Raw genomic sequence first — 19,201 nt, 5'->3', positions numbered from 1 at the left:
TACTTATATATAAGACAAGGAAAGTTGTAGTGGTTGATTGGGAAAAAAAAAAGTAAGATCTGGGCATGATGCAGATGGTATAGAATAAGGGGTGGATAATGTCCTGGGTTCAGCTGGGATAGAGTTAATTTTTACAGGAACCTGGGAGGTGGGGGCATAGCCGGGGCAGCTGACCTGAACTAGCCAAGGAGCTATTCCATACCATGTGACATCCTGCCCAGTATATAAATGGGGAGCGGGCCGGGGGGTGGTCTCTGTTTTCGGTGGGGGAAGTGGCGGAGCGTCGGGTCCCGGGTGGTGAGCAGTTGCACTGTGCATCACTCTTTTTGTATACTTTTTTTTTTCATTAGTGCCGTTGTTGTTGTTGTAATCTCTTTGTGTTTGTCCCAGTAAACTGCCTTTATGTCAACCCTCGAGGTTCCAGTTTCTTTTTCTTTTCTCTCCTCCGTCTCCTCCCCATCCCACCGGAGGGGGGCGGAGGAGTGAGCGAGCGGCTGCGTGGTCCTTTGTTACCGGCCGGGCTGAAACCACGACACTCTGCCACTCCTTCCTCCTCAGGGGGAGGACTCCTCACTCTTCCCCTGCTCCGGCATGGAGTCCCTCCCATGGGCTGCAGTCCTTCAGGCACAGGCTGCTCCAGTGTGGGCTTTCCCATGGAGTCACAGCCATCTTTGGGGGCATCTGACTGCTCCAGCGTGGGGTCCTCCATGGGCTGCAGGTGGGTGTCTGCTCCACCATTCACCTCCATGGACTGCGAGGGACAGCGTGCCGTCTCACCACAGGCTGCAGGGGAATCACCTCCTCCTCCTCCTCCTTCTTCTTCTTCTTCTCTGACCTTGGTGTCTGCATAGGTGTTTCTCACATTCCAATCATCTCCCCCCCACACTGCAGGTTTCCCTTCTTAAATATGTTGTCCCAGAGGTACTACCACCATCACTGATTGGGTTGGCCTTGGTCAGCGGTGGGTCCGACCTGAGAGCTTTTAGCAGCTTCTCACAGGAACCACCCCTGTAGCCCCCTCCCCCGCTACCAAAACCCTGTCACACAAACCCAAAACAGTAGGTTATCGCTGCTCTGTCAGGGTCTCCCAGAGCTTGTAGGGAAGCCCATCTTTTCAGTGGTGACAGGCTGATTTAAGCATGTGCATTTAATTGATGGGCTTGTCCTGCTGGTGGCTGCTGAATTTCATTCAGACGCTTGCCCAGTGCTGTGACCTTGGTGACACCGTGACTATGGTGTTGGCTCTGCCTTTGACCTTGCTGATGACACATGGTGAGCGCTATGGATCTCCCACCCTGCCTCCCTAGAAGGGACCCCGGGGACTGAAGCATCCTGATGAGAGGAGGGTGATGTGCAGGGGAAGCTGCTGGTACCCACGGGACCCTGTGTGACTCGCATCTTGGTTTTCTTTGCCCTGAGAAGGGAGAAAAGCTCTGTGCGTACATGGTGAGGATCAGGAGTGTAAAAATCCAGGGAAAACTAGCAGCTCTGACATACAGTCCTGAGCTTTGGCAGAAAATCATTCTTTGTCCCTGTTAAATATGTGACATCCCAGCCCAAAACATTATCCCTCTCTCCCTGGTCAAAGGATGGTTTAGTCTGGCCTTAATTCCCGGTGGCAGGGCCTCCTGACCTGGCTGGGACTGTGTGTCCCTGCTGGGGACATGATGCTCGACCAACTTGTCCTATTGCAGTACCAGCAAGGCTTGTCCTGAATAACCTGTGTGTGACTATAGGCAAAAATGCTGCAGCTGGCCAAGCACTCCTGGGTGGAAAGGACCAGAGCCCCTTGTCACCATGACACTGACCCATGGGATGTGGAGAGGAAAGGGTGACAGAAGAGCCTGTGTCTGATCCCAGTAATTTTCTCTGGTAGTCAACAGGAAATGGATCCTCCAGCCATGAGGCTGCTGCAGGGAGAGGCGCAGGTCCACACCTGGGTGTGCTGTGCAGACCGGTGTCTTCTGTGCGTGATGGCACTCTTGCACACTCTTTGGCACAGATGGATGTACTCTGGTACACAGAGCCACTTGCCAGCTGGGAGGCTTGCGCCACAGTTGTCGCTGGGCTCCAGCACAGCCACGGTGTGTGATCTTCCTCTTATCACCTCTGTCTGTTCTGGTCCCCTCCAAGAAGGAGGCTGAGTTTAGCCGGAGAGCCCCTGGAAAGGGGTGATGCCAGGAGGAAGGTGAAGGGAAAGGACATGGGGAAAAAAGCCTGTTTGAGCTTCAGCCCCTATCATTAGGGGAATTGCTAGTCTGAGAAGCAGCCTGCAGAGGACATGTATACATAGCATCATGTGTGTAGCTTGTCCTGTCCACATTCAGGAACTGGCCAAGCCTGTGGGCCCTGCAAGAGCAGTGGCACTAGCTGATGCCAAGTGACCATAGCCATTCTTAGAAGAAATCCCTTCTTGGCTTCCACCCTGGAGAGTCAAATTGGGAAGAGGCACAGCCGGGGGTAGCCTGGAGGGGCATGTTTGGCTGTACCCAAAGGCAGGTTAGTTGGCAGACAGCTCACCTGCAGATATGAGCTGTGGTAGCACCAGGTAACCCTCCCACAGCCAGCGGTGGGGGTCAGGCTGCCAGAGGGCTGATAAAACAAACGGGTTTGCCTGGAAGGCAGCCTTGGAGCCTGGAGGAAGCCCTCCCCCAGCATCACTCCTTATCTCAGCAGTGCTGGCACAGGGCAGTGCTCCCAGCCTGCCTTTCTACCTTGTCTCCCTGCAGTGGACTTGAGCCAGTGGCATCATCTCTACCCCTCCTGCCACTGGGTGCTTCGGGAGACAAGGGCTTTGGCACAGCCTAGCCAGGCTCCCTGCCTGGTTTGCGGCCTTGCAGAGTTTGTGGCATTGCCCTGATGACTGCGGCCAGGTTGCACACACACACACTCACACACATACACACACGCGTCCACTTGTGCTGTACAGGGCTGTGGCAGAAATGGGTGAGTCAGGCAGGAGGAGGGGGTGAATCACAGGGGAATGAGTCAGCAGGAAGCAGAGGGCAGGTGCTCTCCCAGGGCTGGGCTTTAAGGGAGCCCAAGGGCCTGGCAGCCCATGCTGGGTCCTCCAGGTGATGGGGTGAGGGTGCTGGAGGAGAGCTGGGAAAGCTGCAGGGCTTAGGAGGTGGAGGCAGAGCCTGTGGCTTGGGCAGCAGAGCAGTGGGAATGGGCCAGGATCCATCTCGGCCACGTGCCGAACTCATTTTCTGCCTGCATCTCCTCCAGCCATAGGTACGTTGCTGTCCCAGAGGGGACTGGGGCATCCTCTGTGCTGAGGCTTTCTCAGGAGGGACCGAAGACTAGCACCACAAGGGAGAAGTGTGGTGACCAGGTATCCCAGCCTCAGGTGCATGGGGTGGATCCCTGTCCCCAGGAGGCAGTGGGGTGTCCAGCCAGCCCTGGGCAAGCTGAGCAGGTCTCTGTCTTGGTTGGATCCTGCCCAGTAACCTTCCCCTCTGCTCTGAGAGAGCAGGGAGAGGATGGAAAAATGAATGATCCCTGCTGGAGCAGAGAGGGATAAACAGATAGCTCTGGATTGAGGGAACACAGTGTGGGGGAAGAGCTGGGACAGGGACGATGCGCAGATCTGGGGGCACGGTTGGTTGTTGGCTCTGAAATCCCTTGTGTGATCTGGGCTCTGCTGCAGATCCCGGGGGGTGCTTGGGGGGGATTGTGGATGGCTGCTTCCCTCATCCAGGAACCTGCTCTGGGCTGCTGAGTTTCCATCTAGCCCAGCTGGTCTCTGCTGAGTTTGACTCCTGATGGTCCTGCTTCTTGCTCCTGAGGACAGGTCCCCCGTAGGCATGATGGAGGTAGGCCTGGTATCGGTGCCACAGCAGTGAATCCAAAGTTCTCTGTATTTAGGGCCAAACTTCTTGGAGCAGGTACTTGGGACTCCTGGCTCAGGATAGCCTAAGTATGTTGCAGCAGGCACCAAAGTAGGTACTTGGTATCGCTACCAACCAGAGCAAGGATCAAATACTTGAATGAAAACAGCCCCCACTTGTCTCAGTGTTGTGGTGAGTCTCTTTTTTTCAACATCCCCAAGGTGTGCAGGTGTGTGCTGGTTTTGGCTGGAATAGAGTTAATTTTCTTCATAGTAGCTAGTATGGGGCTATGTTTTGGATTTGTGCTGAAAACAGTGTTAATAATTGTTGGAGCGGCGGAGGAATGCACATAAGTCGACCCAATATGAGTGATAGAAGTGATTCAACTTCATTTGCACGGATAGCTCATATTTATACAGTTTGCGATAATTATGCCTACTAGTCCTAATATGATTGGTACATTGCTAATGTTTATTCATTACTAAAACACACCCACTTGTGATTTGCAGCTATGCGTGTTCCGAAACTTTCTCATGGGAACTTCTTCAAAAGTTACTTATGAAGTTATGCCAAGGTCACACCGTCCCTGTCTTTCTCCTGATAACAGCGAGACCAGCTGTTTTTCTCCCAATATCAGTAAAGCCAGCTATTTTCAGCCAAGGCCTAGTCTTGTTGCTCAAACTGACATTCTTTCACACAGAACTCTGCTCGCACAACTTTTCCATAGACCCATGTCCTTTTTCAGCAAGCCACTTCCCAACAATTCCCCCTTTTTCTTTTTGTGCGAGTAGAGCTTGGTGTGTCAGCTTTGAGACTCCTTTTATCATGCACCCATACGCAATTTTAACTATTACACAGATTAATATCAATATACCCAACCATCGTAAGGCTTCCTTAATCAATGACATTAGCCGTGGTGTTATCCCGCCAAATATTGACTCTAACACCCCATCAAACCAACTAGTTTCTTGCTGGATCTTTGTGTATGTTTCTTCAGCCAATCTATTTGTTTGTGTATAGATTGAGGTAAAATTTTAACACCTGCTGTATTGCCCTTTGCAAAGATCTGTGAACACAATTAATTAAGCACAGTAAAAACAACATTATACCTAATAAAATACATAAGCACACAAAAACAGATTTGATTAATAGCTTTAGCTAGTGACACCCAAACATTCTTACTGTCCCATGGCGTTAACCGATGTGGATCAATCACCGGTGTCACTGTCATGCTGCTTACTACAGTCAGTGTGTTCCATATCAATCTCAGCATAAGGTTTCAAATTTATGGGTAAATCAGGAACGTATCTGCCAGACATGGATGATGTGACTTCTTTTTTTTGTCCAATTGCTGTCAAGGCTTGCCATCCCAGTGCACTTAGTTGTCTTGTAGAAGTTAAGCTATCGCTGCCCCTCAATAAATCCAGCAGCGGCTGTAAGTCTGTATTTGTAATACCAAAACAAGGTTGAATCCACTGTAGGTCTCTGTTTAAATCTTTCTCCCTCTTTTTGTTTTTGAGCAATCCAGGCTTGCTTAATAACTTGGGATGCCATTTTCCTTAATAAGCTGAACAAGGTAAAACTATTACAATAGCTACAATCACAGTAACTACAATAATGCCCATAATTCTTTGAGCCAACCTGTTACCCCTAATGACCCAGACCATGAGGACTATGAGGAAAATGAACCATCCATACATTCTTGTGCCATCTTGCTCCACGAACTCAGCCCAGCAATCGGTAGGTGCCAGCTTTCCGTGGGCGTCCCCACAGAGGCAAGGACGGCCTCACCGTACACCAGCCCGATGCTCTTCGGAAAATCCCGGTATTTATACATTTGCAGAGGAACGGGTTTTAGCACACGTGGCCAGCGGGTGCCAAAAGTCCGCCTCGCTTGCAATCTATGACGCATGCGCTCGCTGGCCAGGCGCGCTGCACGAGTCATAGCCATCTTGTCTATTGGTTCGTGGGCTTTATGATACAGTTGCGATGCACGGAGAATCTTGACCTGTTATGTTAGCCAAGGTGACCTATACATTAGTTTTCGGCTGAGGTAGTATTCATATTGTCACATCATCTATGATGCTGCAGATGATGATGGTCGTGCAAATCGAACAGGAGTCCATCGTGGGCCTGTATCTGTGGAAACACAATCAACCTCGTTCCCAGGTTATTAATGGAAATAGATCTTACCCCTGATTTTGGCTTTAACTAACTTTTACATTTACCCCACACTGTCTTCCTGTAATCACGCTATGTTTAATCAAATTATGCTTAACGCACTTTTTACCTAAAGCAAGTTCTATATACAATAAGGCACGCTGTTCTAAAAACCTGTCTGAAGGACTCAGTGTCCGCTAGTAATACTCTATTAGTTAGAATCTGTCGGATCAGTGGCTTCAGCACCCGCCGGTGCCGTGCCAGTTGCCATTGGGACAATTCTGGGTCCAGCATCAGTGCGAAGCCATGGCTTGACCCACTTAGCCAGGATCTCCCAGTAAGTTTTACTTCTGCTGATCCGCACCATTTCCTGGATTCTGGGTCCTTATACATTACCATGATTCCTGTACTTTGTTGCGTCCTTTCTGCCTGTAAAAGAACATGATGCACTACCATTGGTGGGTCTTTGTGATCACCTGTCAATCTAAGGTGATTTAGCACAAATAAGGCTTTGGCCAATCGTTCCTCTGGGAGTAAGCCCTGGGTTCCCTCCTTTTTGTTTTTGCAGCATGTTCTTTTAGGGTTTAGTTGGCCCATTCGACAATAGCCTGTCCTGTGGGAAGATGTGGAATACCGGTACCGTGGTGAATTCCCCACAAATTACAAAATCGAGCAAATCGTGTAGAACCATAGGCTGGGCCGTTGTCCGTCTTAATTTCTTTAGGCACACCCAGTACTGCAAAAGAAGCGTGAAGATGTCATTCAATATGTAAGGCCTTTTCTCCAGTTCATGCCGTGGCCCACATGGCAGCAGGATAGGTATCAATACACACATGCACAGAACGCTTTGCACGAAACCACGTGACATGGGTGACATCCATTTGCCACAACTGCAATGGCAAAAGACCTCGTCGGTTAACCCCACGGCCCAAGCCCAGCCCTTCCTTTTGACAATCGGGGCATGCTTTAAAGATACCTTGGGCGTCAGTAAGTGGTAAGTCAAATTGCTTTGTTAACATCCTAGCGGGTTGGTGCAAGAACGCATGTGATTGCCGTGCTTTGTTGAAAACGATTCCCTGGAGGAGGCTCCCGTGGCGCTGCAACCAATTGGTCAGCTCTGTCATTTCCCGTTTCTCATCTGCACAGTGTTCTCATACCCAAGAGTTCTACCAGAGGGGTCATATCGCCATTAGTGATACCGCAAAGATTCCGCACCCACTGGATATCTCCCACAAGCTTCTGGACATCATGTAACGTTGAAATTTCTCATGTTATTTGAACCTTCTGAGGTTTAACACTGCTTACATCTATGTGCCACCCCAAATACTTCCAAGGTGCTGCCTTTTGCACCTTTTCAGGAGTGATTATTACTCCGCGATGGCTTAAGATGTCCTGCAATTGAGTTAAAATCTCATCCTGTGGCAAGTTACTGAGGAAACTGCTTTCTTACAGGCTCTGATGCCCAGGCCACATACACCTGACACATCGTGAGGGAATTGCGCATTCATTGCGGTAACACAACCCAATGGTATCTCTTATAGGGATCTGCCTTGTTAATCGATGGTACTGAAAAGGCGAACCGTTCAGCGCCATCTGGGTGCAATCTTTTAGATTTATAATTAACAAATCCCATTCTTCTGGAAGCATAACTGGAGATGGCAAACCTGGCTGCAGGGCTCCCATACTGTCCATCACCGCATTCACAGCTCTGAGATCATGTAACAGTCTCCATTTCCCACTTTTCTTGGGAATGGTAAATATTGATGTATTCCATGGACTAGTAGAAGGGACAACATGTCCCGCTCTCAATTGGTCTTCAACTGACTCTTGTATTTTTAGCAACCTTTCAGAATTTAGCAGCTACTGATCAATCCAAACAGGCTCATCTGTTTTCCAGTTAATTTTCAGAATTGGCTACCCCTCAGTGACCGCTCCTAAAAAGGATGCGTCACTAACATTGCCTTCATTTGGCTCAATAAATCATGGCCTACGAGGCCAAACAATTCAGTTGGGGTAGTCATGACATACGGACACGTCGTAATGTGTTCACCATCGGGGAACACAAATGTAATCGGTAGGTGACTTACTAAGGTGGCTTGTGTGCCCCCTATCCCAGCAATACCAAAATTTGGATTGATCAATGGCCATGATGGAGGCCAAATGCATCGTAAAATAATCGTAACATCAGCTCCTGTATTGATTGTCATCGGTTTCTTGACGACAACTCCATTGGGCCCTTCCAATTGCACTACCTTTTCTGGTTTACCTCTTCTTGTGTCCATGGCAAAGTATACCTGTGGTTTCCCTGTGGAGCCAAATCCACCATCTCCACGTTGTACTTCACCCGGGTTCGGAACACACGACCTGAATGGAACTAATTGTGCTATTCTGGTACCTTTAGGAATAGAAACAGGAGGGATTACAACATGGATCATAATTTTCACAGTCCCACAATAATCTGCATCAATAAGCCCTGGGAGCACCAGAATTCCTTCTAGAGTTGTTGAAGATTGCCCCATTAAAAATGCACTAAGTCCAAACCCCAATGGTCCCTTTATGTTGACTGCGGTTTCCACATCCACTCCGGAGCTTCCTGCGGTGGCGGATCTGGTGGTTGCGAGGCTGCCTGAGGGCTGGCAGCTCAAGCCCCTTGCATTTGTGTCGCCGCGCGAGGGGCCTTCGCAGTCAGTGTAAAGTTTCCCTTCTTCCTGTATTCTTGGTGGTATGGTTATCTTTCTTACACTTGTTGCAGCACTTACTGTTAGCAGTACCTGTACATTTGCTCCTAATGTGTCCACGTTTGCCACAGTTAGAACACTTGACCAAGGGTGTCTTACTGGCCTTGTGTTTCTTTGTAGCTCCTTGGAGAGCTGTGGCAGCATAGGCTACTTTCTGTGAGTCCACTGATCGATCCGTGTATTCTATCATATCAACGACGTCTGCATTTTTCGGCAAATTACACAATGCTTTGCGTGTCTTTTCAGTAGCATTTTCAAAAGCGAGTATTTTGAACATGTTTTCTTTCATGCCCTCATTCATGTCAGGGTGGTCATAAATTGTATTCTCCTGTTTCACCTGGGTGAAGTTATGCCAAGGTCACACCGTCCCTGTCTTTCTCCTGATAACAGCGAGACCAGCTGTTTTTCTCCCAATATCAGTAAAGCCAGCTATTTTCAGCCAAGGCCTAGTCTTGTTGCTCAAACTGACATTCTTTCACACAGAACTCTGCTCGCACAACTTTTCCATAGACCCATGTCCTTTTTCATCAAGCCAATTCCCAACAGATAATATAGGGATGTTTTAGTTACCACTGAGCAGTGCTTACACAGAGTCAAGGCCTTTTCTGCTTCTCACACCACCCCACCAGCAAGTAGGCTGGGGGTGCACAAGAAGTTGGGAGGGGGCTGACCCCAACTGACCAAAGGGATATTCCAGACCATATGAAGTCATGCTCAGTATATAAAGCTGGGGGAAGAAGAAGGAAGGGGGGACGTTCAGAGTTATAGCGTTTGTCTTCCCAAGTAACTGTTATGTGTGATGGAGCCCTGCTTTCCTGGAGATGGCTGAACACCTGCCTGTCAATGGGAAGTAGTGAATTAATTCCTTGTTTTGCTTTGCTTGTGCATGCAACTTTTGCTTTACCTATTAAACTGTCTTTATCTTAACCCACAAGTTTTCTCACTTTAACCCTTCTGATTTTCTTCCCCATCCCACTGGGTGGGGGGGAGTGAGTTAGCAGCTGCATGGTGCTTAGTTGCTGGCTGGGGTTAAACCATGACAAGGTGTCTGCTGCTCGGGGCTGGCCGCAGGTACTTCCTGTCCTCCCTGGTGGCACCTTTGGCTGGGCAGGATGGAGACTAATGGGCTCCAGAACTCTCCAGAGATGCCCTGGAGCTCTAGCCCTGCCATGGGGCTGCTGGTGTGCTGCAGCACATCAGGGGCAGAGGCTGAGAGTGGTGGGTTTGTACAGCCTGGGAAAGGGAAGGCAGCAAAGGGGGCTCTCGCCGCTGCTGGCAGCTGCCTGATGCGGGTTTGGAGAGAAGCTGGAGCCAGGCTCTCCTGGGAAGTGCCCAGGGACAGGATGAGAGACAACAGCACAAAAGGGAAATTCCAATTAGATATTAGGAAAAGTATTTCCTCACAAGGGCAGTTAGACTCTGTAGCAGGGCCCAGAGAAGGGGGGGCAGTCTCCACATTTGGAAACCTCCAGGGGCAAGCCCTGAGCAACCTGCTCAAGGTTGGCCCCACTGAGCAGGACTGGACTGAAACCCCCTGAGGTCCCTTCCTACATGCATTGTTCTGCAGTTCTCAGGGTGCTTGGCAATGCAGCAGCTTATGGCCCATTGGACTGACCAGCTTGTAGGTGAATGGAGGGTTTGGGGGGTTGCTGTGTCCATCCCATTCTCCTGGCTTGGTTTGTCTCTCATCTGTATGGTATTAGCAGTGCCGGGGGACGGAGGCACTGCCTTAGCATTGCCCAGCTCATTGCTTTACCCCCACCTATCTTCACCATCTCTCCAGAGGACCGTGTTATTCCCTCCCTGTGTGAGCACAAAAAGCCCATTGGCAGTAAAGCACAGAGCAATAAACCATCTGCCCTGCTCTGCTAGCAGTGCAGAGCTGTGATCTGTAGGGGAGTGCTCACGTTGTTGGGAGGCTGGGGAGGACACTGGCCCCAAGCCCTCCAGCTGGAAGGGCTCCAGGTTTATCTTCCCTGTAGTGCCTGTCCCAGAGACAGCGGCAATTGTGGGGCAAGTCACCAGTAGCCTTTTTAAAGGCTCCAGCTGCCTGACCACCACGAGCAGATCAAGGCTGAGATGAGCCCAAAGGACTATTTGGAAAGAATTACTTGCTCCCAGTATTTTCTGTTTCTTTGCTAGCCTTTTATTCTCATGGCTACTCTTTTCATGATCCTGTCCTTCTGCAAGGCTGGCTGCTGGCAGCCTCATCAGCCTTGTCTTCAGAAACAACTTCGCTCTGTGTTTTATTGAGTCTCCAAGCTTTGACCCTGGTGCCTGATGCTGCAGAAGCCTGTGTCTGGTGTGTAAGTGCTCAAAGGGTTTTTAGCGTTTGCCCCATCCCATCTGCAAGAGTAACAAACCAGAGCAAAGGGGGCTGCATGTAGCCATGGCTCCTGGGCAGAGCTGACCCACAGCAGTAGCTACATCTGCCTCCCTGTCCAGCAGAGGCTGGGAGGATGTCTAAGCTCCCCAGATGCTTTTATGTGGGTTTTCAAGGTCTAGGACATTCCCATGAGCTTGTGTTTGTTCCCAGATCCCTTCTCAAGTTGCTCCTCTCAGCCTTTCCCTTAGGCTCGTTGATGCTGGGCTGCTGTCTCTGTCAGAGCACTGTGCGCTCTACCTTCCCCCAGCAGTCTGCTTGTTACTCAATACTGCTCTGGGCACTGTTGCGTTACTTGAATATCCCTGTTACAACACTTGCACGCATCAAGAGCAGCAGGGTCTGGTGGTCTGAGCCAAGAGGACCCTGGGGTCTGTTTTCACTTACATGGGTAAATTGCTGCATGGCTGGGGACGAGCTGGCTCCTGGTAGTTCGTGGAGAGCTCTTGGGTCTCTTGCGGGCTCTGTCTCCCTAGGAAGGCTAGATCTGGGGGGACATCTGTGTCCCCAGCAGCACAGCTGCCACCAGAGTTGAAGGTGTTTTGGACCTGGTTGCCATGGTTAAGCTGGTTTCTGAGATCTCTGAGCTTTGTGTGTTCCCATGGAAGCAGCACAGCAAAACATGGGCTGCAGCAGCAACAGCAAGCAGAGTTTGCACAGGGGCCTTGGTGTCTTGCAAGGACTGATGTGGAGGCTCGTGTCCTGCTCAGGAGGGTTGTCTGGGGATGCAGCTGTGTCTTGAGCCCATCCCTGTTTACTGTCACTTGTGTGAAGATGGAGGATGCTGATATGCTGGTGCCCCAGTGCTGCATAGTCCCTGCAGGCTGCACTTGCCAGTTAGCCCCAAAGGCAGGTCCTCTCCAGCCTCCACCTGACGTGAAGCACCAGTCAAGCCTTGGCTTCCTTGATGCTACCATCTCTATGCAGTGTCCGGGGTTCAGGTGGGTGACCCCTTCCATCCCGACGGCATCCTCGGCCGTGTGCATTGCTCAGAGCCCTGGCAGCCCTGTGGGAGCCCAGCCCCTGTGGAGGGGGTGGCAGATGCACCAGGCAGAGGGCTCTGCTGTCAGCAGGACCCTGCGGGTGGTTTGGGGCGTGTGGACCAGGACGTTTTCTGGTTCCATGGGGTGAAATAGGAGCTGGGCTGCTGGGCTGTGCCTCCCACTGCCCTGCACATGGGTATACCTGTTGGGAAGTGGCTTGCTGAAAAAGGACATGGGCCTGTGGAAAAGTTGTGCGAGCAGAGTTCTGTGTGAAAGAACGTCAGTTTGAGCAGCAAGACTAGGCCTTGGCCGAAAATAGCTGGCTTTACTGATATTGGGAGAAAAACAACAGCTGGTCTCGCTGTTATCAGGAGAAAGACAGGGACGGTGTGACCTTGGCATAACTTCACAAGTAACTTTTGAAGAAGTTCTCATGAGAAAGTTACTGAACACGCGTAGCTGCCAACCACAAGTGGGTGTGTTTTAGTAATGAATAAACATTAGCAATGTACCAATCGTATTAGGACTAGTAGGCATAATTATCGCAAACTGTATAAATATGAGCTATCCGTGCAAATAAAGTTGAATCACTTCTATCACTCATATTGGGTCGACTTATGTGCATTCCTCCGCCGCTCCAACAAATGGCGCCCGAACGGGGACCGAAGAAAGGGGAATTGGAGCGACGGACACTGAGAAGCACCGGTAGCAGCGACCGGGGGGCAAAAGATTAACCGAACGCTGATCGTCTTGGTTGGTGTGTTAACTCTCGTGCCTGGACCGTCCAAAAGGGGTTCGCCGTCAGTGAGGGCTACTGGAAAAAGGCTGCAAAGACTTTTTAACCGAGGTGCCTTAATCAAGGTAGCACCAAGGAGTATCAAGAAGCCGGCCGGCAATGGATCAAGAGGTAGCCCTAAAATTATTACAGTGCTTTTTAGAAAAGCGGGGGGTAAATTGCGTTAAGCAAGTTTTGGGATTAGTTGCTTTAGGTCGTGTTAAGGGATGCTTTAAGAATCCGGATTTATTATTTGAGGAGAGTGAATGGTGTAGATTAGGAGACGTATTATGGGATATGGTAACTGACGATGATAAATCAGCTAAAAAACTAATGAAGCAAGGACAGAAACCTTTCAATTAGTGTGGGTACAGCTTCTGAGCTTAGTACCTGGAATGCTATCGGAACCTCCCTATGGGATGAAATTAGTGACGGGTCTAAAGAAGTTAAAGATCTTGCAACTTTATGGAAATTGATTAAGACAACTCTGCAAAAAATGAAAGCAGATCGTAAAGCGTCTGCGTCTGCTTTTGCTGCTCTCTCTCTCCAACCGCAAGCGAAAGGGAAAAGCGGGGAGAAAAACATAATGCAGCGAGAAAGACTTTTTGGAGCTTGTTCGCCTGCTCTTGTGCCCTTGACTTCTGCTCCACTCCCTGGGACTGCCGATATTAATCAGCCATCTGACAGTTCCTAAGCCTCCCTAACCGTACGATTAAAGGAAACCCTACAGAATCAGGGAGTGAGTAAAAATCTGCCTACGAAAACACAGCCCCAGATACCACCGTTCAACATGAACAAATTATACCTAGCATACACCCTGATTCAAATAATGCAAACAAGGACTTGTCTACTCTAATAATAGAACAAAAAGAGACAATGTTAGAATTGTTAAAGGAAATGCAAAAAAAAAAAACAGCGAAACCAACCGCACCCGTGATAGACGCGGAGCCGCCTGTAATAGCCGCTTGTAATAGCCACTGCAGAAGAAAGGCAGAGACATTGGAGGGGTGTAATAAAAGATGCCATTATAGAAGGGACTATGCTCCAAGCATTCCCAGTTATTGCATCAAATGGACAGAAAAAATGGGAGGTGTTTGACTGGAAGGTCATTGAGAAATTAAGGAATGCTGTGAGTCAGTACGGAATCAAATTTGCGTTAACTCACCAAATACTGCAATTCATTTTTTCTGCTGATACGCTGATACCTCAATACTCGCTTTTGAAAATGCTACTGAAAAGACACGCAAAGCATTGTGTAATTTGCCGAAAAATGCAGACGTCGTTGATATGATAGAATACACGGATCGATCAGTGGACTCACAGAAAGTAGCCTATGCTGCCACAGCTCTCCAAGGAGCTACAAAGAAACACAAGGCCAGTAAGACACCCTTGGTCAAGTGTTCTAACTGTGGCAAACGTGGACGCATTAGGAGCAAATGTACAGGTACTGCTAACAGTAAGTGCTGCAACAAGTGTAAGAAAGATAACCATACCACCAAGAATACAGGAAGAAGGGAAACTTTACACCGACTGTGAAGGCCCCTCACGCGGCGACACGAATGCAAGGGGCTTGAGCTGCCAGCCCTCAGGCAGCCTCGCAACCACCAGATCCGCCACCGCAGGAAGCTCCGGAGTGGATGTGGAAACCGCAGTCAACATAAAGGGACCATTGGGGTTTGGACTTAGTGCATTTTTAATGGGGCAATCTTCAACAGCTCTAGAAGGAATTCTGGTGCTCCCAGGGCTTATTGATGCAGATTATTGTGGGACTGTGAAAATTATGATTCATGTTGTAATCCCTCCTGTTTCTATTCCTAAAGGTACCAGAATAGCACAATTAGTTCCATTCAGGTCGTGTGTTCCGAACCCGGGTGAAGTACAACGTGGAGATGGTGGATTTGGCTCCACAGGGAAACCGCAGGTATACTTTGCCATGGACACAAGAAGAGGTAAACCAGAAAAGGTAGTGCAATTGGAAGGGCCCAATGGAGTTGTCGTCAAGAAACCGATGACAATCAATACAGGAGCTGATGTTACGATTATTTTACGATGCATTTGGCCTCCATCATGGCCATCGATCAATCCAAATTTTGGTATTGCTGGGATAGGGGGCACACAAGCCACCTTAGTAAGTCACCTACCGATTACATTTGTGTTCCCCGATGGTGAACACATTACGACGTGTCCATATGTCATGACTACCCCAACTGAATTGTTTGGCCTCGTAGGCCATGATTTATTGAGCCAAATGAAGGCAATGTTAGTGACGCATCCTTTTTAGGAGCGGTCACTGAGGGGTAGCCAATTCTGAAAATTAACTGGAAAACAGATGAGCCTGTTTGGATTGATCAGTAGCTGCTAAATTCTGAAAGGCTGCTAAAAATACAAGGGTTAGTTGAAGACCAATTGAGAGCGGGACATGTTGTCCCTTCTACTAGTCCATGGAATACATCAATATTTACTATTCCCAAGAAAAGTGGGAAATGGAGACTGTTACATGATCTCAGAGCTGTGAATGCGGTGATGGACAGTATGGGAGCCCTGCAGCCAGGTTTGCCATCTCCAGTTATGCTTCCAGAAGAATGGGATTTGTTAATTATAAATTTAAAAGATTGCACCCAGATGGCGCTGAACGGTTCGCCTTTTCGGTAACATCAATTAACAAGGCAGAACCCTATAAGAGATACCATTGGGTCGTGTTACCGCAATGAATGCGCAATTCCCTCACGATGTGTCAGGTGTATGTGGCCTGGGCATCAGAGCCTGTAAGAAAGCAGTTTCCTCAGTAACTTGCCACAGGATGAGATTTTAACTCAATTGCAGGACATCTTAAGCCATCGCAGAGTAATAATCACTCCTGAAAAGGTGCAAAAGGCAGCACCTTGGAAGTATTTGGGGTGGCACATAGATGTAAGCAGTGTTAAACCTCAGAAGGTTCAAATAACATGAGAAATTTCAACGTTACATGATGTCCAGAAGCTTGTGGGAGATATCCAGTGGGTGCGGAATCTTTGCGGTATCACTAATGGCGATATGACCCCTCTGGTAGAACTCTTGGGTATGAGAACACTGTGCAGATGAGAAACGGGAAATGACAGAGCTGACCAATTGGTTGCAGCGCCACGGAAGCCTCCTCCAGGGAATCGTTTTCAACAAAGCACGGCAATCACATGCGTTCTTGCACCAACCCGCTAGGATGTTAGCAAAGCAATTTGACTTACCACTTACTGACGCCCAAGGTATCTTTAAAGCATGCCCTGATTGTCAAGAGGAGGGGCTCGGCTTGGGCTGTGGGGTTAACCGATGAGGTCTTTTGCCATTGCAGTTGTGGCAAATGGATGTCACCCATGTCACGTGGTTTGGTGCAAAGCGTTCTGTGCACGTGTGTATTGATACCTATCCTGCTGCCATGTGGGCCACGGCATGAACTGGAGAAAAGGCCTTACATATTGAATGACATCTTCACGCTTCTTTTGCAGTACTGGGTGTGCCTAAAGAAATTAAGACGGACAACGGCCCAGCCTATGGTTCTACACGATTTGCTCGATTTTGTAATTTGTGGGGAATTCATCATGGTACTGGTATTCCACATCTTCCCACAGGACAGGCTATTGTCGAATGGGCCAACCAAACCCTAAAAGAACATGCTGCAAAAACAAAAAGGAGGGAACCCAGGGCTTACTCCCAGAGGAACGATTGGCCAAAGCCTTATTTGTGCTAAATTATCTTAGATTGACAGGTGATCACAAAGACCCACCAATGGTAGTGCATCATGTTCTTTTACAGGCAGAAAGGACGCAACAAAGTACAGGAATCATGGTAATGTATAAGGACCCAGAATCCAGGAAATGGTGCGGATCAGCAGAAGTAAAACTTACTGGGAGATCCTGGCTAAGTGGGTCAAGCCATGGCTTCGCACTGATGCTGGACCCGGAATTGTCCCAATGGCAACTGGCACGGCACCGGCGGGTGCTGAAGCCACTGATCCGACAGATTCTAACTAATAGAGTATTACTAGCGGACACTGAGTCCTTCAGACAGGTTTTTAGAACAGCGTGCCTTATTGTATATAGAACTTGCTTTAGGTAAAAAGTGTGTTAAGCATAATTTGATTAAACATAGCGTGATTACGGGAAGACAGTGTGGGGTAAATGTAAAAGTTAGTTAAAGCCAAAATTAGGGGTAAGATCTATTTCCATTAATAACCTGGGAACGAGGTTGATTGTGTTTCCACAGATACAGGCCCACGATGGACTCCTGTTCGATTTGCACGACCATCATCATCTGCAGCATCATAGATGATGTGACAATATGAATACTACCTCAGCCGAAAACTAATGTATAGGTCACCTTGGCTAACATAACAGGTCAAGATTCTCCGTGCATCGCAACTGTATCATAAAGCCCACGAACCAATAGACAAGATGGCTATGACTCGTGCAGCGCGCCTGGCCAGCGAGCGCATGCGTCATAGATTGCAAGCGAGGCGGACTTTTGGCACCCGCTGGCCACGTGTGCTAAAACCCGTTCCTCTGCAAATGTATAAATACCGGGATTTTCCGAAGAGCATCGGGCTGGTGTACGGTGAGGCCGTCGTTGCCTCTGTGGGGACGCCCACGGAAAGCTGGCACCTACCGATTGCTGGGCTGAGTTCGTGGAGCAAGATGGCACAAGAATGTATGGATGGTTCATTTTCCTCATAGTCCTCATGGTCTGGGTCATTAGGGGTAACAGGTTGGCTCAAAGAATTATGGGCATTATTGTAGTTACTGTGATTGTAGCTATTGTAATAGTTTTACCTTGTTCAGCTTATTAAGGAAAATGGCATCCCAAGTTATTAAGCAAGCCTGGATTGCTCAAAAACAAAAAGAGGGAGAAAGATTTAAACAGAGACCTACAGTGGATTCAACCTTGTTTTGGTATTACAAATACAGACTTACAGCCGCTGCTGGATTTATTGAGGGGCAGCGATAGCTTAACTTCTACAAGACAACTAAGTGCGCCGGGATGGCAAGCCTTGACAGCAATTGGACAAAAAAAAGAAGTCACATCATCCATGTCTGGCAGATACGTTCCTGATTTACCCATAAATTTGAAACCTTATGCTGAGATTGATATGGAACACACTGACTGTTGTAAGCAGCATGACAGTGACACTGGTGATTGATCCACATCGGTTAACGCCATGGGACAGTAAGAATGTTTGGGTGTCACTAGCTAAAGCTATTAATCAAATCTGTTTTTGTGTGCTTATGTATTTTATTAGGTATAATGTTGTTTTTACTGTGCTTAATTAGTTGTGTTCACAGATCTTTGCAAAGGGCAATACAGCAGGTGTTAAAATTTTACCTCAATCTATTCACAAACAGATAAATTGGCTGAAGAAACATACACAAAGATCCAGCAAGAAACTAATTGGTTTGATGGGGTGTTAGAGTCAATATTTGGTGGGATAACACCACGGCTAATGTCATTGATTAAGGAAGCCTTACGATGGCTGGGTATATTGAAATTAATCTGTGTAATATTTAGAATTGTGTATGGGTACATGATGAGAGGAGTCTCAAAGCTGACACACCAAGCTCTACTCGCACAAAAAGAAAAAGGGGGAATTGTTGGGAAGTGGCTTGCTGAAAAAGGACATGGGCCTGTGGAAAAGTTGTGCGAGCAGAGTTCTGTGTGAAAGAACGTCAGTTTGAGCAGCAAGACTAGGCCTTGGCCGAAAATAGCTGGCTTTACTGATATTGGGAGAAAAACAACAGCTGGTCTCGCTGTTATCAGGAGAAAGACAGGGACGGTGTGACCTTGGCATAACTTCACAAGTAACTTTTGAAGAAGTTCTCATGAGAAAGTTACTGAACACGCGTAGCTGCCAACCACAAGTGGGTGTGTTTTAGTAATGAATAAACATTAGCAATGTACCAATCATATTAGGACTAGTAGGCATAATTATCACAAACTGTATAAATATGAGCTATCCGTGCAAATAAAGTTGAATCACTTCTATCACTCATATTGGGTCAACTTATGTGCATTCCTCCGCCGCTCCAGCATATACCTGCAGTCAGACACACCAGTCCTTCCTACCCCCTTGTTTCCCTTCAAGGGGCTTGCACGCTCGTGTGTTTGCTTCCATTACAGGCAACAGTATGAGTGTTCAGGTGACAGCTATGACACCCTTTTCCTAATGCCAGCAGGGTGTTTCTCTCTCATCTTCAGTTTCACTGGAAGGAAAGACTTTCCCTTTCCCTGACAAGGCGCAGGACATTGAATTCATGGTGGAAATGCTTTCTCTCCAGTAGCCCTGGATGTGTCCAGCTCTTTACAATCAA

The 19,201-nt window shown here is 48.4% G+C and overlaps 1 long non-coding RNA gene across 1 annotated transcript; it reads left to right on the top strand.

The window, feature by feature from the left end:
* The first annotated feature begins 12,343 nt into the window (after nt 1–12,343).
* On the top strand, nt 12,344–18,746 carry LOC126035230 (uncharacterized). Its single transcript, XR_007504868.1, has 3 exons — nt 12,344–13,001; nt 14,690–14,790; nt 16,349–18,746. It is a non-coding gene; the product is annotated as an uncharacterized LOC126035230 (long non-coding RNA).
* The last annotated feature ends 455 nt before the right edge of the window (nt 18,747–19,201 follow it).

Source organism: Accipiter gentilis, chromosome W (genome assembly GCF_929443795.1).
Source record: "Accipiter gentilis chromosome W, bAccGen1.1, whole genome shotgun sequence".
Lineage (NCBI taxonomy): Eukaryota > Metazoa > Chordata > Aves > Accipitriformes > Accipitridae > Astur > Astur gentilis.
Note: the sequence above shows the minus strand (reverse complement) of the source record. Positions and strands in the feature narration are given on the sequence as shown.